We start from the raw sequence: 27,688 nt of genomic DNA on the forward strand, positions 1-27,688 counted from the left end.
GTGCGCATGCGTGAACAGTGTGATGAACTTTCACAAAGTAAACAAACTGAGTAATTCCCAGGTCAGGAAACAGAATCAACTAGCCTCCCTGAAGTCCCTCTCATGCCACCTCCCAGCCACTACCCCCTATCCTTGTCCCACGGAGCTTCTGTTTCATAAAACTGGTGAAAAGCTTGGTGCCTATTTTACAAAGCTGCACAAGTGGTTTATATGCATAGCTTGATTTGGAAATGACTCCTGGCAGTCATATAATCTCTTCTGTCATAAGTGGAACTAGAGGATGCTTTGCTCCCAGTCTTCGGCTCAGCACCAGTAGGTGTCTGGTTGTGTTTACCCACTGAGCAAAAGGGCATTTCCTGTATCTGGGGTCTGCAGAGCATGAGAGTGCAGCTCCTGGGCACAGGAAGCCCAACTGGTTGGTCACAGCTTGGGCATGTGGCCCTCCCCGCATTGGCCGGAGTTCGATCAAGAGGTATTTTTGGAAGGTGCAGGAATTCCGTAGCCATTTGGAAAATGCCTGCTCATAAGCTCGGCTGGATTCTCATTTTAAAATGATGATGTGGCTGAGGGGCCTGACCTAGCCAGTTTTCCTGGATATAGTGGTGGGGAAAGTAAGGAGGCACGCTCCTTTTTTCCCCCACTTTCTTTAAATTATATCACCATTTTCTTTTTGTCTCAAATCTCTCTATCCCACAAGCTTCAAGAGAATTGTGAGATGTTTCCTGCAGCTCATTGGCTCTTTGATGCTGTTTTCAGGTAAGTGTTTAACTCGCCCCAAGTCAGCCAGGGCTTTTGGGTCACTTTAAGTCGAGCAAAAGCTTGGCTTCAATTCCCTATCAAATATCTTTGGCCCTAGAACCCTCACCTGGAGTCAGTCTCCCTGCTTTTCCAGTCAGGACCCTCAGTGCCCTGTTATTCTTTTCCCTGTGTCCCCCTCTGCTTTGCTCTGGTGGCCTTCATGCACAGCCACAGCTTTTGCTAATTATCTCTCCATTCACTCACCCATCCATTCATTAAATGAGTGCCAGGCCCTATGCAGGGGACAGGGTGGAGGCACGGGCAGATACATCATCTTCTGTCAGCATGATTTCTGCCCTTATCCTTAAGAACTTTCTTTGTCCCACATTTCCACTTCCTCTCACAGCCATGCCTGTGCTCTCTGAAAGATCTCTGCTCCTATACTTGCATTCAAAGGTAGCCCATCTTCTCCTTTTTTCTGTGTCCAAACCCCTTGCTTCTAATCCTCATTTCTAGCTCCCTTGGGCAGAGAATAAAAAAGTAGGACCTGGCATGGTTCTTTCCCTATTGTCTACATCTGAGGGCTTCCCTGTCCTTTCCACCTCCGCACCATCCTCTCTCCATGCCAGATCTGGGAGCGGAAATGCCACGAAGGGAGATCTGCTGCACTTTTGTCCTTCCCCAAACCAAAGCACAGCCAACAACCCCTCAAAATAAAAGTGTGGGAGAGTTGTGCTTCCTCTTTAGTTCTCCTCAATGCCTGAACATTCCTAAGTGTGTTGCACAGAGACTTACTTTCCTTCTAGGAGGCGAGATTACTGTGGTAAGGGGTCTTCACTTACCCTTGGCCAGGCTTTCTTCCTGGGAGATGAACCCTCAAGGCAGAAGCTATACAAAGGCTGGCCTAGAGAGCAACAGCTTCCTGGCTCTCACTAGGGTGTCAGTACTTGTCCACGCTCTCTCTTTTCTTGGGCCTGCTGGGGCTTCCTGGGCTGTTTGGAAGAAACAAGCCCTGAGCCCTAAGAATTGCCCATTGGTCGGTGGCAAAGCTGCCTTTGCCCTCAGGTGAGGTTATCCAAATCTGACTCTTCCACCTGGAAAAGGTAAGTCTTGGGAGGGAAAAGAGCTAAACAGTGTTCAGAATATGTGTACACAATATGAGACATTAAACTACACAGAGAAACACAAATGTCATGTGAACCACAAGTTCATATAGGCTTAAACAGTGAGTTTTCCAGCAGAAAGTGCTTTTCTTAAAAAAATTAAATATTTATTCACTTTGAATAGATAATACAAGCACATCACACAAAATTTCAGAGGACATGGTGAAAAATAACTCTCTTTCCCACACTTGTGCCCAAATCCCTCCGTTTTCTTCCCAGGCACAACCACTGTTGCCTGTTCACCGTGCATCCTTCTGGAGACTGTCTCTGAAAATCACAAGCACAGGTGTGCATGCATGTGTGTACTTAAAAATACAATGGGCATATTGTATACACTGTGTGTTTAACTATTTTCACTTAGAGTATATTTTGGAGTCTTTTTTTCTTATTAGTTCTGTGAGGGAAGGGAAATTTCTCCTCTTAGTTCTTTTGGCTGGTCTAGTAAGTAAATTGACATGAAACAGATTAACAGGAAGAAACAACCAAATTTAATTATATAGGAGGGTTACTTAAGAACATGGGGCCTGAGGACAAACTGGGCAGTTGAGGCTTATTTGCCATTTTGAGTAAAGGTGTGGGGGGAAAGTTGTGGTTTGGGAATTCAAATGGAAAGAATGCAATTCAAATATTTAGTAAACATATGTTTGCTGGGCCATCTTTATAATGGCACACAGAGAGGTCTTCTTTCAAAGGTCCCTCCCTGTCTATTACGCACTAGTTCATATGTGTGTGTATATATATGTATAATTCTCACCCAAGGATAAGTTTATTGATTTTAGAGAGGGAGGAAGGGGGAGAGAGATGGAGAAAGGGATAAAGAGAGAAACATTGATGTGAGAGAGATACATTGATCAGCTCCCTCCAGTATGCATCCTGACCTGGGATCGGACTCCCAACCTTGGTATGTGTTCTGACCAGGGATAGAACCCGCAACCTTCTGTTGTACAGGTCAACACTACAACCAACCGGGCCACCCTGCTGGGGTCACACTAGTTCATATAAAACTATACTTATCTATGACAATAGCTTTTTTCCTGGGCCTATCTAAATTCTTTTTGGCATTTAGTGGGAAGGTCAAAGTTCCTTCCTGAGTCTTTGGTTCTTAAAAATAACCAGCTTAAAATAATAAATATCTCAGGCATGCTCTCCTTCCTGGGACCATGCCTACATCTTTCCCTTTTTCCCTTCCTTCTCCCACAGACCTGCCTCTCCTAACCTCTAAGGGACCGCAGGAGACTTGCAACCATGAGAGCAATGGGCAATGGCTGCTCATCCTGGGCTAACCCCCTGAACCTGTCCCCAAGGCTCCCTTTTCTCTGACTCTCCAGTGAGCTGACAGCAGCCCCACCATGGCTCACTTCTTTCCCATAAAGTTTCTAGAGAGCCAAAGCAGCCTGCCTAGTGTCTCTCCTGTTGTTTCTTCTATCCTAAGCCCTTTCTTGTTTCTCTGTTCCCAGCTTTAATAAATGTACTTAAATTTTTTAAAAAATCAATATCCCATGAAAGGCATATTTTGTTGTGGCAAAACTCTGCTCCCCTAAGTACACGTACTTTATAGTTTGGGGGTAGATTTAGAAAGCAGAACAAGCTTGTTCCCAAGTGATCCAGGGCTTTGTTTCAGATCAAGCTTCTGGCTGCTTGCCACAATGTGGCCCTGGGGCCACCTGAAGCTGTCTTGCTCAGGGAGACAGGCATCCTATCATGTGATAGGCAGGGAGCCAACTACCCTGCCAGATTTTACTGAAGGCTTTGTGTTCCCTGTCCTTCCCCTTGTCTGGAATTTGTTCTCAGTTTAACAGGCGAGGTACAAGTGCTAGCCTCCCCCGACCCCACCTAGTTACTCAGTTCTTTTTTTGAGATCTTGCAGGTAGGTGACCTATTTTCTGAGCAGTGCAGCGGCCATCTCAGAGAGCTGCATTTCTGCTTTGTGGAGAGAGGCTGGCAGGGACTGTGTTTATGGGATTAATGCCCATTGGTGCTGGCAGTGGCTTCAGCTTACTCAGGTCATGGTGAGCTCTTTTCTTGAAGGGGTCTGGAATGCAGGAGGTGGAATGGGACATAGCCCTTAATGATAAAAGCTGGTTGAGTGACTTTGAATCCATCCATAATTACCTTGTAGAGTGCTATTACCTTCCTTTCCTTTCCCTTGCTCTCTGCCTGCTGACCTTGCTTGTTTTCTTTTGATGAATTTATAATCCCCAAAACAGCTTGTGTCGAATCATCTTCATTTGATTTAGGTGTTCAAAGGAAAAATATCATAGTGGGTATTCCTTTAAATTTCCTCAGATCAAATTGCCTACAAGATTTTGCCAGTTGAATAAAGAAAAAGACAAAGTTAGATACACTGAACCGTTAATCTTAGAGAGGCACAATAGGCAAGGGCTTTCAGAGGTTTGATCTTTAAAAAAACCCCAGCTTTATTAAGATATAATTCACATATCATAAAATTCACCTACTTACATAATTCAGTGGTTTTTCAGTGTATTTATACAATTGTGCAATCATCACAATTGATTTTAGAACAATTTCATTAATCACTCCAAGAGAAACCCTATTCTCATTAGCAGTCACTTCCCATTTTCCCCCATATCCCCTCAGCCTAAGGTATCCCCTAATCTACTTTCTGTCTTTATAGATTTGCATATTCTGGACATTTCATGTAAATGGACTCATACAATACGTGGTCTTTTTGACTAGCTTATATTACTTAGCATAATATTTTCAAGACTCATCCATGTTGTAGCATGTATCAGAACTTCATTCTTTTCCATGGATGAATAAAATCTCATTGTATGGGTATGACATTTTCTTTATTCATTAATTAGTCCATGGACATCTAGTTTGTTTCCATTTTATTGGCTATTACGAATAATGCTGCTATGAACATTTGTGTACAAGTTTTTGTATGGACCTCATTCAATTTTTATAGTAAGTTTCTAAGGTACATATTCTATAGACCTCATTCTGTAGATAACAGAACTTCCAGAATGGGTTGAACACCACCATTACATTCCTAAGTGCATGCTTTCGTCAGTCTATGCTCATAGAGTTGAAAGAATTGTTTTGCCAGAATCTGTGGATATGCCTGTAGGAAGTGTCAACCTTAAAAATAAAAATATTCTTTTACCAGTAAAATAGGTTTATTTGGGAATAGTAGAGGAATTGCAATCCAGGACATGCAAGCTATGGCACACCACACGGTAAGAGAACAAAGGGGTTTCTTATGAAGAAAAGGAAGTTGGGAGGGGATGCTGTGAAGGAAAGTACACTGGAGGAGAGCCAGAGTTCACGGTGGTGATGGCTACTAATTGGCTGGGTTTTTGCTGGATAAGAAGAAAATCTTCCTCCTGCTGGAGTAGTAAAGTCAACTTCTTCCGTGTGAGAACCGTTTCTTCCTCTGCGAGTCTACAAGGTGCAATGAGTGATAAGTGCCTGAGCACTTACCTCTTCAGGGTCTCCCGACTTCGTTTTAGATGAGGTTTCCTTTATTCATTTTCACACGAGGAATTATAAACGGAAACAGATAATTTTCAGTTGTGAAATTTCAGCCCCCGGCCCCCGTCTCCCTTCTCTCTCTGCTCTTTTCTCCTTTCCTAGTTTTCAGTTCTTTTTTTCAGGGATCACGTCCCCTTGGAGTGGGAGAAGGATTTATTCCTTTACACTTTTGTGTGGCACGGAATATTGCTGGACTCTATTTGCATTTGAGTTATCTACAATGAGATAAAAGCTCCTCTGTTAGTAGCGGGCAGATGGTTGGTACTTGAAGCAGTGGGCAGCGAGGAAACTTCCCGAAAAATCTTGTTTTCTTGCCCTATTCCAGGGTTTCACGGATGAAGGCCATCCATTTGAGCAGTTGGCGTTACGCGCGGCCAGCCACCTCCTCACAGCCTCTCTGCGAGGCTCCCCTCCATCCAGGCCAAACACACCGTTGCTCGGGCAACCACTCGCCCAGGCAGGTGGCACCCAGGGAGTGCCTGCGAGGAGCCCGCACATCGCAGGATGCTGGGTCGCCCCCTCCCCCCGCCTAGAACACAACGTCACTCCCACCCCCGCCCCTCAGCGCCTGTGGGACAAGGCGCAATTCGGGGCCCCGCCTCCCTCTGTGGAGCCTGCGGAAGCCACGAATCAGAGAGGCTGACACAGCGCCCGGCTGGGCGCCAGGCAACCAATCCCTGCAGGCGTGTGATCCCGCGCCTGCCTGGGAGGTTGGTGGCAGGCGCTGAGGCGGCAACAGCGGGAGTCGCTGTTGAGGCGGCCGCGGGCGCGGGTCGCGTCGGCGCTGCTCCGCGGGGCCAGGCAGGGCTCGCGGCTGCTGGCGCCTGGCCGTGAGGGAGGGCTTTGGGAGTGGGCGGAATGGCCCCCACCTAGGACATTGGGAGAAGCGGCTGAGCCCAGGATGCTGGGGAGGCGGTGCGGTGGCTCCTCACTCATCCCAGGTAAGGGGGACGCTGCTCTCGCTGTGGCCCCGCTGCCCGCCCGCCACCGCCCACCTGGCTCCGAATCCCACCGGCTCCATCCTGACATCCCTTGGCCCCACGTGGCCTCTCCCGCACACCTCCCGGTTTGCCCCCCGTGCAGTTCTTCTGCCCCGCCTCACAAGCACGGAGCCTCGCCTCACGTTGTGGCCGGGCCGACCCCTGCACGCACCCCACTTCCCTCAACGCCAGCGTTTCCGGGTCTCGGGCTTCGAGATCGCTCAGCTCGCCATCCCCCACCGCGTCCCCGCTGGAATCGGCCTCCCACCCCCTCCCCGCCTCTCCCCTCCCTTTTCGTGGCGCTGACACGGCATCTTAGCCCCTGCAGTTCTTCGGGGCGCTTTCCCAGGATTGGACCCCGTCCCCCCATCCCACGGGGATCAAACTTTTGCCCTTACCTCTACCTGGGCCTCGCTTCTGCAGGCTCACCCCCATCTATACCGTGTACTCTATACATTTCACACCGCTCTGCATAGCCCCGCCCCGTGTCTGGGGTCTTACCCGTTTGCTCTTAGGTGCCTTCCTTTCCAAACTCACCTCATCCCCCTTCACTTTTCATCATCCATTGTAGCTAACACTCTTCCTTTACACTTTAAACCTCAGACACTTTAATACTTTCCTGTATGCCAGATCTATATAGTTTTGACATCTTAATTCGTCTTTAAGTAAGCTGTAGCCATAACATGTAAAGTTCCTTGCCTGAAGTCTGTCACGCAGTAGGCCTGGCCCATCGTGGATGTTCACACATGTTAGTCTTTTAGACCTCCTTCTAGGCTTTTGTACTTTCCAGATGGTGGTAGCCAGAGGTCTAGTATCCAGAGGGATCGCCCATTACATGAAGAGTGGTATGGATGATGTCAGGATGAATTAGTGAACTCTAAAATGTGACAAGGGGATTAAATTGTCAGTTACTTACTTACTGCATATATTCAGAAGAATTGAATAAGTCCTTGTGTTATATATTGTTTTATATTTTATATGTATTGTTTTATGCTATTTTATATTAACTGGCTGTATTAGTGATTTTTAGTGAGCTTTGCAATATAATTACTCCCTTACTCCCTTCCTCCCCATCCCCATCCCCATCTTTTTTAGGAAAGAAAGAGCCCCTATCTTGCAGTTGAAATAGCATTGTATGTAAGAAGTGTTTAATGTGTTTGTCTCAGCTGGCTAGTCCAGTCCTGCAGTTAATTTTCATCATTTAAGAGTTTGGAGGAATCAGGTTTAGGTTTCTTGGAATCAGCTACTGAAGGGATCGAAAATGCTTAGGAGTGACAATTCTGACAAGTTGTCTGAGAGAGAAAGAGTAATACCCGCCACCTGCCCCATGCCTCCAAAACACTTGTCTATCAGAGGAAATAGCTGCAGTCCATTTCCCAAAGAGTAATATAAATTTGACTTTTCAAAATTATAAAAGCTATTTTACTGGCCTCAAGCCATTCTTGCCACATTTGCTGTGATGGTCTCCAAGCCTGGATGAATCAAACAGTTCGCTTTTTTCCTGCTCCTGGAATCTCCAGAGCAGGCTGGAGAGAATAATGTAACTGAGCTGCTGGTGTGATTCTAAACTGGATTCCTGGACATGCTTTGACTTACGTCTTAGGTTCCTCTTATGTACTAACAACCTAAGTGGCTGTTTATAGATTTTTTAGCATCTCCTCTCTTTGTCCTACTCTTGACTTCTTTTCATTGTTTATTTTGCTTGCTACTTCACAGAAGAAATTGGTGGGTGTGAGCCCTGAACTCTTAAGGGTCTGTCATTTTTCTGTGTGCCCGTATCTGATTTCTGATCTTTTGTTTTATCAGAGTAAGTCCTCCTGTCTAAGGCTAACATCTCTGATCTCCCTCTATATTCCCATTTTTTTTCTCAGCCTTCATACATACTCAGATTTCTACCATCTAGAACAAAAACAAAAGCCTTCCTTTGGCGCTTCCCCTTTTTTCCTTCAGATTAATGTAGTATTCTTTAGAGTTTCATTTTTGGTTCAGTTCTCTATAATTTCCTTATCTGGTTATACTTCCTTTCATGGCTTCAAATAGCACCTGTATATTTATGGTTTTCAAAGATGTATATCCAGCCCCCATTTTCTTGAACTTCAGGTGTTTCTTATTTTAATCTGTCTGTTAGATATATATACTTGGATACTTGGTACTTTAAACTTGGTTATCTTTTCCTTTCCCTTCCCTCTACTCATAGCCCCCTCAAGCACATATACAAACACTCCTCCTATTTTAAGGTCTTTACTCTTGAAAGTTTAGCATCCTCTTATCTTTTGATATTAAGTCTATAGTAGATCCTATTTTTCCTACCTGAAATCTTCATCACCTTATTGCCAGGAGATTGGTTCAAGCCTGCGCTATGTTTCTCCTAAATATTGAGTCAGTCATTTTTAACCCAGACACTACTTTAAAACACCTTGGGAACTTTTAAGAAGTAAGGGTGAGCCCTGACCAATGCAGCTCGGTTGGTGTAGCATTGTTCTGCAAAGCAAAACATCACTAGTTTGGTTCTGGTCAGGACACAAGCGTGGGTTGCTGATTCAATGCCCAGTTAGGGCACATACGATGTTTCTCTCCCTCTCTTTCTACCTCCCTTCCCCTCTCTAAAAAAAGAAAAGAAAGAAAAAGAAAAGGAGAAAAAAGGAAAAAAAATAAGTAAAATGATCAGATCAAAGTACCCATAGAAATTCTGATTCATTTGGTCTGGTGTGGGTCCAGACCTTGTCATTTATTTATTTATAAAAGTCAAGCTCTAATTTTATAAAAATTTTTTCCATTACCATTTATCCCTCTATACCGTCTTCTGCCTCCACCCACCCCCACCCAGACCTTGTCGTTTAAAAAAATGCTTCCCATATGATGGTAATGTGCAGCTAGTGCAGAGACCGGGGCTGAGCGCTTGATGAGGGAGTGATAGAACCCTAAGGAATTTTAATATTTAACCAACTTTTAAAAGTTAGGATGAGTGCCACTTTTTGTTGGCATGATTTGCTGCTTACTTTCCTGGTACTTTGTACATGTACCATATTAAAGTGCATGTATCTATTATTACATTTTATCTAAATTATTTCTCATGGGTCCATTTTTTCTCAAGACTAGGAATTTCTCAAGGTCTGGGACTATGCCTAAAGGTAAAATACTGTTTCTTCTACACTACACACAACACTTCTGATGCCAGATACATGCGTTTTCCCTTTACATTAAGCAGATCTTCAATTATACAGACACCAACTAGATGTCCTACAATTTAGCTCAATTATGACACTAACTACCTTGAGTTAGTACAGACTGTACAGATCAAGGACCCAGTCCCATGAGGCTGTGCTTCACTTAAGATGCCAATTACAAGTTCCAGGTTGTGACCTGTGCTTTAATTTATACCAACTGGCTATAAATTGGGGCTTCCCATAATCTCCTCAGGTTGATAACTTGCTGGAATGGCTCACAGAGCTCAGAAAAGGTCTTTACTTATGATTACTTGTTTATTATGGAAGAGATGCATAGGGCAGGGTATGTGGGAAAGGGCATGGAGCTTCCATGCCTTCTCTGGGCATGCCATCCTCCCAGCATCTTGATGTGTTCACTAGCCTTTAAGCTCTCCAAAATCCTTCATTTAAGGTGTTTATGGAGACTTTATTACACAGGCCTAACTCATTAAATCATTGACCACTGGTCGCGAACTTAATCTACAGCCTCTTTCTCCTTGGAGGTCAGGGGTTGGTTCCTTTGGTAAGGAAGATGTGGTCGGAAGGGGCTTATTAAGTATAACAAAAGATGCTCCTCTCACCCCTTTCAAGAAATTCCAATGATTAGCCCTGGCTTGTGTGGCTCAGCGGATTGAATCCCAGACTGCAAAGCAAAGGGTCGCTGGTTTGATTCCCAGTCAGGGCACATGCCTGAGTTGCAGGCCAGGCCCCCAGCAGGGGGTGTGGGAGAGGCAACCACACGTAGATGTTTCTCTCCCTCTCTCCTTCCCTTCCCCTATCCCTAAAAATAAATAAATAAAACTTAAAAAATAAATAAGTAAATTCCAGTGATTATAGAGCTCTGTGCTAGGAACCAGGGATGAAGAACTAACATACTGTATATTCTAATCTATAATAATTATTATATCACAATATCACAATGCCTTATTTATCTTTTTGTCACTTTTTTACACACTACTTGGTATATTTTAGAAATGATAAAAATTGGTTGAATGAATCAGTTTGATAAATGATATAAAGGAGACCTTAAATTCAGTTTTGCAAACTGACCAGCTGTATCTTGGCTGCTTGACAGGTCACTCATACTTGCACAATCAATCACTTTTTCAAAAGATTTTATTTATTTATTTTTAGAGAGAGGGGAAGGAAGGGAGAGAAACATTGATATAGGAGAGAAACATGAATCAGTTGCCCCTTGTACGTGCTCCAAACAGGGACTGAACCCACAACCTAGGCATGTGCCCTGACTGGGAATTGAACCAGCAATCTTCCAGTTTGCGGGACTGTACCCAACTGAGCCATAACAGTTAGGGCTACTGTCATTCTTGCCTCTTGGCTGTTTTATCCATTTACATTTAATATAATTACTTGTCCATTAGGATTTACATTTGCCATTTTGCATTTGTTTTCTATATGTCTTCTATCATCTTAGTTTATCTGTTCTTCCATTATTGACTTTTTTAGTATTAAATGTTTTCCAGTGTGTATTTTAATTAGCTTATCATTTCTTTTATAATTTTTCTTTATTTTCCTGGTAATTACAATTAATATTTGAAAACAATTTACTTCTGATTAACACCAACTTAATTTCAATAGTATGCAAGACCCTTGCTTTAATACAGTTCTGTTAATTTCCCCCTCCTTAGTACCTAAGTGTCATTCAAATTACACATTTCACATTAAAAACCCATTGACAGTTTAAAAATTATTGCTGTATGCAGTTGTCTTATAATTCAGGTAGGAACAGAAAAGAGTTACAAACAAACATGTTTATACTATCTTTTGTATGTATTTGCATAGTTATCTTTATTGATGCTCTTTATATTTTTCATGTGAATTTTGGTTACTGACTGCGGTCTTTTCAATTGAACTTTAAGGACTCCCTTTATTTTTTGTACAACAGCTCTTCTCAGTTTTTACTGGAGGTGTCCTAATTTCTCCTTCATTTTTGAAGGGTAGTTTTGCTGGATATAGAATTCTTGATCAATAGTCCTTTTCTCTTTAGCACTCTGACTATGTCATCCCACCACCTTTGTTCTCTGATTTTTCATGAGAAGTCAGTTGTTTATCTTATTGAAGATTTTATATATGGTGAGTCACTTTTCTCTTAATGCATTCAAGATCCTCTGTCTTTGGCTTTAACAGTTTGATTATAATGTGTCTAGGTGCACATCTCTTTGAGTTTATCCTAATTGGAGTTTATATAGTTTCTTGGATGTTTAATATATTTCATTGAATTTAGGGTTTTCAGCCATTCATTTATATAAATTTTATTTTCATCTTTTTCTGTCATCTCCAGGGCTTCTTTATGCATATTTTCATATGCTTGATGATATCTCATATGTCTGAGGCTCAGTTCATTTTTCTTCATTTTTTTTCTTTCTGTTCTTTTTACTGGAAAATTGATCTATCTATTAAGTTTGCTGATTTTTCTGCTGCTGAGCCTGTCTAGTGAGTTTTTCATTTCAATTGTACTTTTCAAATCTAGAATTTCTCATTGGTTCTTTCATTTTGAAAAAATAATTTTTATTCCAATATTGATATTTCCTATTGGTGAGAAATAATTCTTATAATTTTCTTTACTTATTTAGACATTGTCTTCTTTAGTTCTTTGAACATATTTACAATAGCTGATTTAAAATTTTTGTCTAGTAAATCTAACATTTGGTCTTTCTCAGGGATAGTTTCTGTTGACTGTCCCTTTAAACCTGTGTATGGGCAATACTTTCTTGTTTCTTTAAGTGTCTCATAGTTTCTTTTGTTGAAAAACGACACTTTAAATAATATAATGTTCCTACTCTGGAAATCAAACCCTTCTCCCCCAAAGTTTGTTATTGTTGCTATTTGTTTTGTTACTTTTTGGATCTAACTCTATAAAATCTGTATTTTTTTTTTGTCCTATGTAATCACTGAGCTGCTGCTTTGTTAGCCTATTGGTCATCTAATGATTGGACAGATATCCTTGAATGTTTTGAAACCGTAAGTCACCTAGCCTTTGCTGGGGGGGAGGGGTGTGTGTTTGTGTGTGTGTGTGTGTGTGTGTGTGTGTGTGTGTTTGTGTGTGTGTTTTGACTCTTTTCATACACCAGCAGTTTATACTGTACCTTAATCTTCACTTCCTGCTTGTACAGAACATCAAGGTGAGCCAGAGGTTAGAGGTGGGGGCCTTCCCAGGTCTTTCTTGGGCATGTGCATGCCTTCCAGATTCTCAAGAATATATTGGACCTTTTCTAAGCCCTATATATACAATTAATTCCTCAGTGTTTAATTTTAAGTTTTGGTCAATGTCTTGTTAGTTTCAACTATTATTGTCATTGCAGACAGGTAATTAAACAACTGTCTCAGCATGTGGTCAAGATGGCAGAGTAGGCAAATGCCTCCTCCCATGACCACATCAAAATTACAAATAATTACAGAACCACTACCACTGAGAACTACCTGAAGACTAGCTCAACAGAACTCTTATAACTAAGGATATAAAGAAGAAGCTAAGTCAAGACTGGTAGGAAGGGTAGGGTTGAGAAATGGTCTGGTCCCACAGCCACGTGTGGTAGTTAAGAATTAGGAAGGATATCTTGGCTGTGGAGGTACCCCCTGAGGAGCTAAGGGTCCCGTCCCTGCACTGGGCTTCACTGTCCAGAGCACCAGTGCTAGGAGCAGGCGTCCCCATAGCATTTGGCCATTATAATCAGCAGAGATTCCATCTGGGTGAGATAAAGGGCTTCTGGAGGCCCAGGCATTCATCTTAAAGAGCATACACGTGGACTGATTTGGTGACAGATGCACTTAATTTGAGATCCAGTGCTGGGCAGCAGCTCAAAAAGCACCAATGACATACCGGGAAGAACTGCATTGTCTGGCTTCAGGGCAAGTGCTGGAAGGGCAGTTCCCTCAGCCATTTTGTTCCTTTATTGAACCCTCACCCCTCAGAGCTGGCAGGTGCAGGTGGACTCCAAATCTGAATGTCCATCAAACTCCTCATACTCTGGTGATTCCCTGAGAATGTCCCCCAACCAACTCATGCACAGGCTGAATTACTCTAAGAGGCTCTAACAAGTGGCTTCAGTCTATGCCTCAAATTTCTTAGTTTCATAAACCCCACACAGCATCTGGCCATGGCATGCCCTGTACCTCTTGCTAAGTGACTCCCAGTCTGGCACTAGTGGCAGCCAGCCTCAGATGGCAGCATAGCCCTTCCCAGGCACACCCAAGCCCAATGCAGGCAACTGCCAACTTCATATCACTTTGTAGCTTCTACTAGGTAGCCCCAGGCCAGGCAAGCAACAAGCAGCAGCTAATTTGGGCCTGCACCAGAGTTCCTCCCAAGAGGCCCTAGAATCAACAACCTGGTGACTGGCTTCAAACCATACAAGAGCACTATCCAATTAGCTCCACAAACAACAGGAACAAAGAGTGGATTCAGCAGGCACCAGAGCCATGCAATAGTAAATCCCACTTTGGAGAGTCAGCCACCACACAACAGCTCAACCATTGTACTAATGACCAGTCCTCATAGCCAGTCAGCCTGAGGGTCAGTTTTACCTGTTGATGTGCCAACAGCAATCAAGGCTCAACTACAACATGAAGGTACACATAACCCACAGAATGAACACCTCAGAGCACCTGGCTCAGATGGCTAGGCCACTCAGGATGCCTAATACACCTAAGACTTCAAGATTTAGCAGATCTACTTAATATGTAAAAATAAAAAGAGAGGCAGCAAAAATGGGGAGGCAAATAAACATGTCCCAAATGAAGAGACAGGAAAAAAAAATCTTGAAAAAGAACTAAACAAAATAGAGGCAAGCAATCTGTAAGAGGCAGAGTTTGAAACACTGGTTATAGTGAACTTAGGGGAAGAATAGATAAACTCAGAACTTCAACAAAGACAGAAACATAAAAAAGGACATAGAAGTCATAAAAATGAACCACTCAGAAGTGAAAAGTACAATAACTAGAATGAAGAATATATTAGAGTGAATCAATAGCAGAGTAGATGAAGCAGAGGATTGAATCAGTGATTTGAAAGAAAAGGTAGCAGAAAACACCCAATCAGAACAGCAAAAAGAAAAAAGAATTTAAAAAAAAAGGATAATTTAAGGGTCCTTTGGGACAATATCAAGCATACCAATATTCTCATCATAGGGGTAACCAGAAGAAGAAGAGAGAGCGCATGTGATTGAAAACCTATTTGAAGAAATAATAACTAAAATTTTTCCTATCCTGGCAAAGGAAATAGACATACAAGTCCAGGAAGCCCAGAAAGTCCCAAATAAGTGACCCCAAAGAGGCCCACACCAAGACACATGATAATTAAAATGCCAAAGGTTAAAGACAAAGAGAGAAACTTAAAAGCAGTAAGAGAAAGCAGTTAGTTATGTACAGGAGAGCCCTGATAAGACTGTCAGATGATTGGCACAAAATATTTAAAGTGATGAAAAGCAAGGAAACTACAACAAAGATTACTCTACCAAGAAGGCTATTATTTAGAATTGAAGAAGAGATAAAGAGCTTCCCAGGCAAGAAAGAGAAAAAAAACCCCCAAAAAACTGAAGGAATTCATCACCACAAAAGCAGTATTTCAAGAAATGTTTAGGGGCCCTGGCCAGGTAGCTCAGTTGGTTAGAGCATCATTCTGGTATGCCAAGGTTTCAGGTTCAGTCACTGGTCAGGGTACGTACAAGAATCAACCAATAAATGCACAAATAAGTGGGACAAGAAATCGATGTCTATCTGTGTGTGTCTCTCTCCCCACTCTCTCCCACTCCCCCACTTCCCTCTTCCTTCCTCTTTCTCCAAAATCAATAAATACATTTTAAAAATAAATGTTAAAGGGACTTCTTGAAGAAGAATAAAAGATTAAAACTATGAATAATAAAATGGCTATCAATACCTATGGATACCTACATACCTATTGATCATTACTTTAACAGTAAATGCATTAAATGCTCCAATCAAAAGACATTTTGCGGCTGAATGAATAAGAAATCAAAATCCATACATATGAAATTAAAAACAAAAAAGTTTTTGCACAGCAAAGGAAACCATCTACAAAATGAAAAGACAGCCTAAAGGATGGGAGAAGATATTTGGCAATGATATACCCAATAAGGGGTTAATATGTAAAATATATAAGGAACTCGTACAACTTAACCCCAAAAGACAAACAATCCAGTTAAAAACTGGGCAGAGGACCTGAATGGACAGTTCTCCAAAGCACACAAACAGAATGCCAATAGACATGAAAAGATTCAGAGTGTCACTAATCAGCAGAGAAATGGATATAAAACTGCACTGAGGCATTCAAGATGGCAGAGGAGTAGGGGGACACTACACTAACCTCCTCCCACAACCAATCTGGAATTACAACTAAATTATAGAGAAATCATTCCAAATAACTAACTGAACACTAGGTGGAGAGAAACCTTATAGCCACAGACAGTCAGAAGAAACCACCACAACATGACTGGTAGGGAGTGCAGAGGAGGTGCAAGAGGGCTGGCTGGGACCCACGGATGGTATCTAAAGTTCCAGAGGGATATTCAGTGGCAGCGGGTTTCTCCCTGAGAAGTGTGGGGTCTAAACCCCAAGCTGTGCTCCTCAGCCTATAGCACCAAAGCCAAAAGGGAACCCAGATAACATTCAGCTGTGAAAAGCAGCAGGGTTTCTGTCTGCCAGGGAGAAATGGCTGGAGACTCAGAGAGTCCCTTAAGAGCCAACACACAAAATTTTGTATGCAGCCACTTACCCTGGGCTCTGGCAAAGTGAGGGCAGAGTGCACTAGAGACACTTGAGAAGAGTCTGGGGATGGTGACTTTGAGGAGAGAACTGAACAAACAGCTGCCAGGATTCCTGTGCTGAGTCATTCCCCATACTGCAGAGACCACCTTACTCAGGCAGAGCACTCCTCTCCAAGTGGCATCAGCCTGAGGGGAAGCAATAGCCCCACCTGCAGGAATTACTTTGCCCCACCCTGTGGTGCTTTAGCTGGCTGCTGATTACAGCTTAGGGCTATATCAGTGATTGGTTTAACAACAAAGGCACAAAATACAAAGAAGCAGCCAAAATGGGAAGACAAAGAGACAGACCCCCAAATGAAAGCACAAGAGAGTTCTCCAGATGAACTAGATGAAGTGGAAGCAAGCAATTTATCAAATAGAGAATTTAGAGTAATGATTATGAGGATACTCAGCAGCATAAAAAAGGACATAGGAACCTTATAAAAGGATCAGTCAGAAATAACGCAATATCTGAAATAAAAAATATACTGGAAGTAATAAAGGGTAGATTAGATGAAACAGAGGATCAAATCACTGATTTGGAAGACAGAGTAGAAAAAAACACCCAGTCAGAGCAGCAAAGAGAAAAAAAGAATTTAAACAAATGAGAGTTTAAGAAACATTTTGGAAAACATGAAGTGGAACAACATCCACATCATGGGAATACTAGGAGAAGAGAAAAGCAAGGGATCAAGAACCTATTTGAAGAAATAATGACTGAAAGCTTCTCTAATCTGGGGAAGGAAAAAGACATGCAAGTCGGAGAAGCTCAAAGAGTTCCAAACAAGTTGGACCCAAAGAGGCCTACACCGAGACACATCATAATTAAAATGACAAGGCTTAAAGACAATGTGAGATTCCTAAAAGTCACAAGAGAAAAGCAGGTAGTTACATACAAGGGAGCACCAATTAGACTCTCATCTGATTTCTCAACAGAAACATTTCAGGCCAGAGGGAGTGGCATGAAATATTCAAGAGGATGAAAAGAAGGACCCACAGCCAAAACTACTTTAACCAGTAAAGTTATCATTTAAAATTGAAGGAGAAATAAGGAGCTTCCTAGACAAGAAAAAGCTAAAGGAATTTGTTAATACCAAATCAGTACTGCAACATATGTTAAAGGGCTTGCTTTAAGAAGAAAAAAAAGAGAAAGGTGGGGAGAAACGGAAAAAGAGCCTAACAACAAAATGACACTACATTCGTGTATCAATAATCACATTAAATGTAAATGGCTTAAATCCTCCAACCAAAAGACATAGGGTAGCTAAATCAATAAAAAGGCAAGACTCATTGTTATATGTTGTCTCTAAGAGACCCATCTCAGATTGAAAGATACAAACTAAAATTAAAGGGATGGAAAAAAGCCATTTCATGCAAATTGAAAGGAATAAAAAAGCTGGGGTAGCAGCACTTATATCTGAAAAAATAGACTTTAAAGCTAAGGCTATAGTAAGAGACAAAGTAGGGCACTACATAATGATAAAGGGAATAATCCAGTAAGAGGATATAAACCTAGTAAACATTTATGCACCCAACATAGGAGCACCTAAATAGGTAAAGCAAATCTTGATGGACATAAAGGGACAGATCAACAGAAAAATAGTCATAGTCGGGGATTTAAACACCCCCTTTGACTTCAATGGATAGATCTTCCAGACAGAAAATCAACAGAGACAGTGGCCTTAAATGACACTAGGTCAAATGTATTTAATTTGTATCTTCAGAGCATTTCACCTCAAAGCAGAATATACCGATTTTGCTGTATATAATGCACACCCATGTTTTTGGCCCAAACCTTCAGGAAAAAAACCTTTTATTTTAATTTTTTAATTCAATTATTTATTTATTTATATTTAGAGACTTGTTTTTTGTATTATAAAGGAACTTTAGCATTTAGTTTTGAAAATATTATAGTACAAGAAATTTTATGTAACAAATAATTACAGAACACAAGAACAGATACAAGGTACAAGAAATTTTATGTACCAGTAACAAATTTATGATATTCACACATCATAGAAGGCCCAGAACTCTTTGTCACTGTCAATATCAGAAGTATCATCTTCAGTTTCTACATTACCAGCATCTTCTGAAGAGTCACTTTCCTCATCCTGGTAAATGCCATCGTCCTCAGTTCCATCCATAGCATTGCTGATGCCGCATTTTTTAAATGACTTCACAACAACTTCCTTCTTGACACCGTTCCACAATCTTAGGATCCAGTCACAAACCTGGGCAATAGATTCTTTCTTGATCCCACCTGTAAGTGTTAAATCATTACCAGCTGACTGCATCCATGACATCCACTGTTCATTAGGGCCATAAAGGGCTTGCTTACTGACATATCAAGAGGTTGCAGTTGGCTGGTTAGCCCACCAGGTATCACAGCAAGTTGGGTTTTCAAGTCCACTGCAATTGCTTTTTTACTCTGTGTAACATGGGCTTTGAAGTGATCAAAAACAAGCAAAGCTGGTTTTTTAAGTAATCCTCCAGGCCTTCATGACCAGACTTTGTTAAACCAGATTTTCATGCCTTTTTCATTCATCCATCATTTTTCATGCATGTGTACAATAATTCCACTTGGGATCTTTTCTTCCAGAAATGTTTTTCTTTTAAGGATGATCATAGCTGGCAGCTTTGTCCCATCTGCACAACAGGCTAGAAAAACAGTAAATGTGTTTTCTCATGACCACTAGTTTTAACAGTGACAGTCTTTGCTCCTTTGACATCCACAGTTCTGTTGGATGATACATCAAATGTGAGTGGGACCTTATCCATATTGGCAATTTGGGACAACTCAAAGTTGTAAGTCTTTTGAAGATTGATAACATTAGAATGAAATTTCAAAACCTGATTCATATAGGCTGCTGGAAGTTTTGGGGCAAGTTTCATTTGTGTCCTTATGCTCAAACCTTCTCTCTTCATAAAGTTAAAGCACCATTTAGGTGTCCCTGAGAAATCATCACTGTTTTTTATTATCATGCAATGTGTTTACCTTCTTTTTGATTCATCTTGGTCTAAAAGAGATCTCAGTTTGACGCTGCTCCAGAATCCAGGTCTTTACCTCCTGCCCCACCTCTGGCCACTTTGGAGGTATCCCTTGCATTGCCTTCTTCTGTCTTGGCATCTGAAGAAGCTTTTCTTCCTGTTACTTCCACAATCTGATGACACTCCCTGTGGGAAGACATCCAAAGTGTCAGCAGCTCTGTTGCCATGCTTTTTAGCATATTTAATAACTTTTAGCTCAAAGCTTGCAGTGTATGAAAACCATTTTGACGTTTTCCAAGGGATTTTCCAATAATTTCTCCCACCTAAAGAGTACAAAGAGAAATGTGCTGTTCACACTATGGTAATAAATTCTGTATCACCTATCTTATCAAGTGGATAACAATTGCATCTATCTTACCTGTGGATAACAATACAAAGCTCTTCATTTCATTTCATTGAATCATTGGCTGAAACTGCTTTTGTTACAAGTTCATCGTAAGTTCAACAAAACCAATGATCATATTCAAGGGTATTATTTTGCACATGCATATCTTTATTGCTTTCTAGAGTTACACTTTTACTGCATAAGCATAAATAAAAGAACTAAAACCATTTATATAGATATGGAATTAGCTATCCATGTATATTGCACATCCTTTTTTTTCCCTCAAAAAATTTGGACAAAACAGTGCACATTATACAGGGCAAAATATAGTACATAGTTTTTAGGTGCACATGGTATGTTTTCTAGGATAGATCACATGTTTGGATGCAGAACAAGTCTCAATACATTTAAGAAGATACAAATCATATCAAGCATCTTTTCTTACCACTGTGCTATCAAATGAGAAATCAATCACAAGAACACTGAGAAACGCACAAAGACATGGAAGCTAAATAACATGTTATTAAACAATGCGTGAGTCAACAACAAGATGAAGAAAGAAATAAAAAAATATCTTGAAACAAATGAAAATGAGGACACAGAAATCCTAAATCTGTGGGACACTGGGAAAGTAATCCTAAGAGGGAAATGCATAGCATAACAGTCGTATCTCAAAAATAAGACAAAGTTCAAATAAATCATCTAGCTTCACACTTAAAGGAACTTGAAAAACAAACAAAACCCAAGTGAGTAGAGGGAACTAAATAATAAAGATCAGAACACAAATGAATGAAATAGAGTCTAAAAAAAGATATGAAAGATCAATGAATCCAAGAGCTGGTTCTTTGAAAAGATAAACAACATTGACAAACCTTCAACCAGACTCATTAAGAAAAAAAAGAGAAAGGACCCAAGTAAATAAAATCAGAAGTGAAAAAAGAAATAACAGCTGACACCAAAGAAATACAAAAGATTTTAAGGAAATACTATGAACAACTATATGCCAACAAACTGGACAACCTGGATGAAGTGGATAAATTCCTAGAAACACACATTCTTCCAAAGTTTAATCAGGAAGAATCAGAGAATCTGAATAGACACATTACACCTAGTGAAACTAAAGCAGTAATCAAAAACCTCTCAAACAAATGCCCTGGCCTGGATGACTTCACAGGTGAATTTTACCAAACATTCCTGGAAGAATGAATATATCTCCTTCTAAAACTATTCCATAAATATCAAGAGGAGGTTCCGAAACTCATTTTACAAGGCCAACATTATCCTCATTCCAAAACCAGGTAAAGACACTACAAAGAAAATTATATGCCAATATCCCCAATGAACAAAGACACTAAAATCCTCAACAAAATATTAGCAAACCGAAAACAGCAATGCATCAAAAAGATTATACATCATGATCAAGTGGGATTTATTCAGGAAATGTAAGGTTAGTACAACATTCACAAATCAATAAATATGATTCACCACATAAACAAAATGAAAGACAAAAACCATATGATCATATCAATAGATGCAGAAAAAGCATTTGATAAAACCCAGCACCCATTTATCATAAAAACTCTCATACCTACATACCTACATATAATAAAGGCCATAATGACAAACCCATTGCCAGCATCATACTCAATGGGCAAAAACTACAAGCATTCCCCTTAAGATCAGGAATAAGGCATATATGTCCACTTCCACCTCTCTTATTCAACATAGTATTAGAGGTCCTAGCCACAGCAATCAGACAAGGAGAAGAAATAAAAGACATTCAACTTGAAAAGGAAGAAGTAAAACTGTCATTATTTGCAGATGACATGATACTAGAGAACCCCAAAGAACTGATAAATGAATTCACAAAGTAGCAGGATACAAAATTAATATCCAGAATCAGTTGTATTTATTAAAGTATATTTTATTGGTTATGCTACAGTTGTCCTAATTTTTCCCCCTTTGACCTCCTCTGCCCTGCCCTCCAGCAATCACCCCTTAGTTCATATCCATGGGTTGTGCATGTAAGTTCTTCAACTTCTTCATTTCCTATGCTCTTCTTAACATCCACCTGTCTATTTTGTACCTACCAATTATATTTATTAATCCCTGTACCTTTCTCCCCATTCTCCCCCTTATCCCTCCCCACTGATAACCCACCATGTGATCTCCATTTCTGTGATTCTGTTCCTGTTGTAGTTGTTTGATTTGTTTTTTTAGATTCAGTTTTTGATAGTTGTGAGTTGTCATTTTAATGTTCATAGTTTTAGTTTTCTTTTTCTTAAATAAGGCCCTATAACATTTCATATAATAAGGGCTTGGTGATGATGAACTCCTTTAACTTTACCTTGTATAGGAAGCACTTTATCTGCCCTTCAATTCTAAATGATAGCTTTGCTGGATAGAGTGATCTTGGTTGTAGGTTCTTGCTTTTCATAACTTTGAATACTTTTTGCAAGTCTCATGGGAACTCCTTTGTAGACAACTTTCCTCTTCCTGTTTTTAAGATTCTTTCTTTATCTTCAACTTTTGGCATTTTTGTTATGATGTGTCTTGGTGTGGTCTTCTTTGGGTCTGACTTGTTTGGGACTCTCTGTGCTTCCTGGGCTTGTATGTCTATTTCCTTTGCCAAATTAGGGAAGTTTTCTTTCATTATTTTTTTCAAGTAAGTTTTCAACTTCTTGTTCTTCCTCTATCTCCTCCTGGCATCCCTATGATTTGGATGGTGGCACATTTGGTGATGTCCAAGAATTTTCTTATTTTATCCTCATTTTTTTGAATTCTTGTTTTTTTTAGTCTGTACTGTTTGTTTATTTCTTCCTTCTGTTCCAAATCTTTGATTTGAACTCTGACTTCCTTCCCTTCACTATTGGTTCCCCATGGATTTTTCTTTATTTCACTTAGTGTAAACTTCATTTTTTCCCTTATGCATTTTCCATACTCAGTAAGATCTCTAAGCATCTTTATCACCAGTGCTTTGAACTCTGTATTTGCTGGGTTGGCTCTCTCATTTTGCTTAGTGCTTTTTCTGGAGTTTTGATGTGTTCTTTCATTTGGGCCACTTTGTCTCCTCAATTTGGCAGCCTCTCTGTGTTTGTTTCTGTGTACTGGGTAAAGCTGCGTTGACTCTGTCTTGGCACACCTGTTAAGTTGTATGGGGCAGAGCATTAGGTGTTCATCAGTGTGGTGCAACCCGCTTTACCACTTTGTGGTGCTGTATGTGGGGAGGGATCTGAGAGGGAACAATGCCACTTGCTTTGCTATCACCCCATTTCCAGTCACTTCCCCTGCTTCCCATATGCAACTGGTGCTCTTATAGCTGCTGCGCTGGTGCTGAATCCCTTAGTAGGTAGGTTTGTGTATGTTCTAGGGCCATGCGGATCCTATGGACTTTAAATGGACTCTTCTGAGAGACCAGCAGTTTCTTCCATTGCCCCAACCCCCATTGGTTTATATGACCAGAAGTTATGAGGCTTTATTTCCTAGTGCTGGAACCCTGGGCTGCATGGTCTGACCTGGGCCTGGAGTGGCACACTCCCCAGGTGTCCCTCCCAGTTTTTGTCCACCACATGTGAATGTGGGACTGCCCATTCTGCCAGCCGCTGCTGCCACTGCCTCACTGCTGCTGCTACACTACATCCTCTCCACCCCAGCTCCCTGTCTCTGCCCCTCCTACTGGTCTGGATAAATATTCTTTAAATCCTTGGTTGTTGGACTTCTATACAGTCTGATTTTATGGAAGTTCTGATTGTATGTGGTTTTGAGATTAGTTGTGATCCTTCTTATGGTTGTTTGAGGAGGTAAAGCGTGTCCACCTACTCCTCCATCTTGTCTGGAAGTCCCAGTTACATTTTTGTGTGCCAGTAATGAGCTAACAAAAAGGAAAATTAAGAAAACAATCTTTTTCACAATTGCTTCAAAAATAATAAAATACCTAGGAATAAACATAACCAAGGATGTACAAGACCTGTACTTGGAAAATTATAAGGCACTGAAGAAAGAAATGAAAGAAGATACATGTAAATGGAAGCACATGCCATGTTCATGGATAAGAAGAAGTAACATTAAAATGTCCATACTACCAAAAGCAATCTATAGATTCAGTGCAATTCCTATCAAGACTCCAATGATGTATTTCACAGAACTACAGCAAATATTTCAAAAATTCATATGGAACCACAAAAAGCCCCACATAACAACAGTGATCCTGAGAAAGAAAAATAAAGTTAGAAGAATTATGCTACCTAGTATGAAACTATATTTTGAGGCCAGAATCAAAACAGCATGGTACTGGCATAAAAACAGACACATAGATCAATAGATTGGAACAGAGAGCCCAGAAATAAACCCACACCTTTATAGTTAATTAATATTTGACAGAGGAAGCAAGCTCATGCAGTGGGCTAAAGGTAGTTTATTCAATAAATGGTTTTGGGAAAATTGGACAGATACATAAAGAATAATGAAACTAGACCACCTTTTTATGCCACACACAAAAATAACTTTAAAATGGATCAAAGACTGAAATGTTAGACTTGAAACTATAAAAATCTTAGAAGAAAACATAGGCAGTAAAATCTCAGATGTTGCTCATAGCAGTATTTTATCGGCTGTATCTCCCCAGGCAAGGGAAACAAAAAAATAAACAAATGGGACTACATCAAACTAAAAAACTTTTGCACAGCAAAGGAAATCATTAACAAAATAAAAAGACAACCCATAGAATGGGAAAACATGTTCACTGATATATCTGATAAGAGGTTAATTTCCAAAATTTACAAAGAACTTACAAAACTCAATACCAAAAATACAAACAACCCAATTGAAAAATGGGTAATGGTCCTGCCTGAATAGACACGTCTGCAAAGAGGACATACAGATGGCCAATAGACATGTGAAAAGATGCTCTATTGTCATCAGTAATCATCAGAGAAATAGAAATTAAAACCACAGTAAGATATCTCACACCTGTCAAAATGGCTGCCATCAATAAATCAACAGACAAGAAGTTCTGGTGAGGATGTGGAGAAAGGGGAACCCTTTTGCACTGTTGGTGGGAATGCACATTGGTGCAGCCACTGTGGAAAGCAATATGGAGATACCTCAAAATATTAAAAATGGATCTGTCTTTTGACCCAGCAGTCCCACATCTGGGAATATATCTGAAAGAATCCAAAACACTAATTTGAAAGAACATAAGCACCTGTATGTTTATTGCAGCATTATTTACAATCACCAAGACATGGAAGCATCCCAAGAGTCCATCAGTAGATGAGTGGATAAAACAACTATGGGACATTTATACAAAGGAATACTACTTGGCCATAAAAAGGATAATTTTACCCTTTGTTACAGTATGGATGGATCTGGAGAATGTTATGCTAAATGAAATGAGCCAGTCATTGAAAGACAAATACCATAAATGATTTCACTTATATGTGGAATCTAATGAACAAACTGAACTAACAAGCAAAATGGAGAGAGACTCATAGATAGCAGGATGACAGTGATTGGAGAGGAGCCTAGGGGGTGGTGGGATCAAGAAAAAAGAAAAAGGACTCATGCACATGGACAACAGTGTGGTGATTGCTGGGGAAAAGAGGATATAAGAGAACTAAATGGTAATGGAAAAAATAAAGATAAAAAGTAAATTTTAAAAACTGCACCTCACACCTGTCAGAATGGCTATTTTCAATAAATCAACAAATAACGTGTTGGTTGAGGAGAAAAGGGAACCCTCGTGCACTTTTGGTGGGATTGCAAACTGGTGCAGCCACTATGGAAGACAGTATAGAGGCTCCTCAATAAGTTAAAAATAGAACTACCTTATGACCTAGTAATTCTGCTTCTGGGTGTTTATTTGAAGAAATCCAAAACATTTACTCAAAAAGATATATGCATCCTATGTTTACTGCAGCATTACTTACAATAGACAAAATATGGAAGCAACCTAAGTGTCCATTGATAGATGATTGGTTAAAGAAGATATGATACATGTATATAATGGAATATTACTTGGCCCTAAAAAGAATAAAATCTTACCATTTGTGACAACATGGATGGATCTAGAGGTTATTGAAATAAATCAAACAGAAAGACAAATACCATATGATTTCATTTGCATGTGGAATCTATAAACCCCAAATGGACAAACAGAAACCAACTCATAGATACAGAGAACAAACTCATGGTTGCCAGATGAGAGGGGTTTAGTGGAATGGGTGAAAAATGTGAAGGGATTAAATAGAAATTGGCAGTTACAAAATGATTGTGGGGATGTAAAGTACAGCACAGGGAATATGGTCAATAATGTTGTAATTACTATGATATCAGGGTCTACTAGACTTATTGGGGGGATCACTTTGTAAGTTATAGAAATGTGTAACCATTATATTATACACCTGATACTAATATAATATTGAATGTCCATTGCAATTAAAATTTTTAAATTTTTAGATAAAAAGTTCAATCTAGAAAACATTGCCCCTTCCCCCCTCTCTATTTTTTATATACACATGCACACATCTATATACATACATATATGTTTATTTTAAAGATTTTATTCTATTTTTAGAGAGAAGGGAAGAGAAGGAGAAAAAGAGGGAGAAGAAACATTGTTGTGAGCAAGAAACATTGATAGGTTACTTCTCGTATGTGCCCTGTCCCGGAACTGAACCTACCACCCAGGCATATGCCCTGACCAGAAATCGAATTAGCGACATTTCGCTTTGCAGCTTTGCAGACAATGCCCAACTAACTGAGTCACTTCAGTCAGGGCTTGTCTCAGTATTTTTTACAAATGTCCTAGGGATAGCATTGTTCACATTGAGGGTCCTCTGATTCAGGTCCAATAAAGATAAGCCCTGAGAGATCAGCTAGATTGGTTAATGGTAGTTCATTGGAGATAGGGTTTGGGGGAGCTCCTAACCTGTTCTTCCTTCTTAAATGGCTGCTGAGCTGCTGTTGTTCTCAGCTCCCATGTTTGCAGGTTGTTGGTTTCCAAGTCTTCCACAGAACTGGGCAGAGGGAATGGGGAGAATTAAAATGCCATAAATTTCGTTCTGCTTACTGAAAGTCAGCTGTTTTTCTTGGACAAATGTTTCCTGGATTGTTGCAAGCCTTTGGTTAATTTTCAGATTTCTGAAAAAGTTGATTTTGCATTTTGCCAGCCTTCTTATTACTTTTATGGAGGATCATACTTTTGGAGTTCCTTACTCTCCTATGCTGGGTATGCTTCCTCCAGCTTTCTCTTATTTATATAGTATAAGGGGTTCATGCATTAAATTTTAGCAGATTGTTTAGGTTACCGAGAACTCTAAGGTTAGACAGTTATGTTTTTACAGTTTTATGTGCTATTCCCCTGTACCCTGGCTAAGTTTATTGCTTAATGTTTTCTGAATACATGCTATCCTCTTCCATTTTGAGGCTCTTTTGTCTTATTTTCTCTGCTCAAAACACTTCTTTTTCCCCTCATTCCCACAGTGGGAGTACTACTTATCCTGTAAGATTCATTCTGATATAATTTTCTTTATGTAGCCTTTTATGAGCTCATGGATGTAATCCTTTCTTGAAATTACCATATGCCTTTTTTAATACATTTTGTATGACAATCGTATTATTTCATCATGTAGTATGTATAATTTCTTGTCTTCTCCCCCTGCTAAAGTTGTTAGTTCTTTGAAGGCACATGATGAATTATACCCATTTATATGCTCAGTAAACTTTTGTTCATTGAAATGCAGGAGGAAGTTTTCATAGAAAGAATATGTGCTATATTAGATGTTGTTACTGGGGATTACATTTTATTCACCCATTATTGAACTGGAGGAAATTGTATACTCTGGAAAAAATTGAATAGCAATACATGATTGTACACACACTACATTACCTAATCCTTGGAAAGGTACAGGAAGATAAAACAGTAAAGGCAGAATTCTGTTTTTCCAATAAGAAT

The 27,688-nt window shown here is 40.2% G+C and overlaps 1 protein-coding gene across 2 annotated transcripts in view; it reads left to right on the forward strand.

Annotated features, from left to right (window-relative positions):
• The first annotated feature begins 735 nt into the window (after nt 1–735).
• TPST1 (tyrosylprotein sulfotransferase 1) overlaps nt 736–27,688 on the forward strand; it is a 113,498-nt gene continuing 86,545 nt past the window's right edge. The window contains exon 1 of one of the 2 annotated variants that reach the window (XM_054589676.1): nt 736–756. The gene's annotated coding sequence lies outside the window, so the exon portion shown is untranslated. Of the gene's footprint in view, nt 757–6,182; nt 6,338–27,688 lie in introns of those variants that run through there. The other variant, XM_054589674.1, reaches the window with a different exon arrangement.

The sequence above is a fragment of the Pteronotus mesoamericanus genome, unplaced genomic scaffold (genome assembly GCF_021234165.1).
Source record: "Pteronotus mesoamericanus isolate MK-2021 breed Mesoamerican mustached bat unplaced genomic scaffold, CSHL_Meso_final scaffold_167, whole genome shotgun sequence".
Taxonomy (NCBI): domain Eukaryota; kingdom Metazoa; phylum Chordata; class Mammalia; order Chiroptera; family Mormoopidae; genus Pteronotus; species Pteronotus mesoamericanus.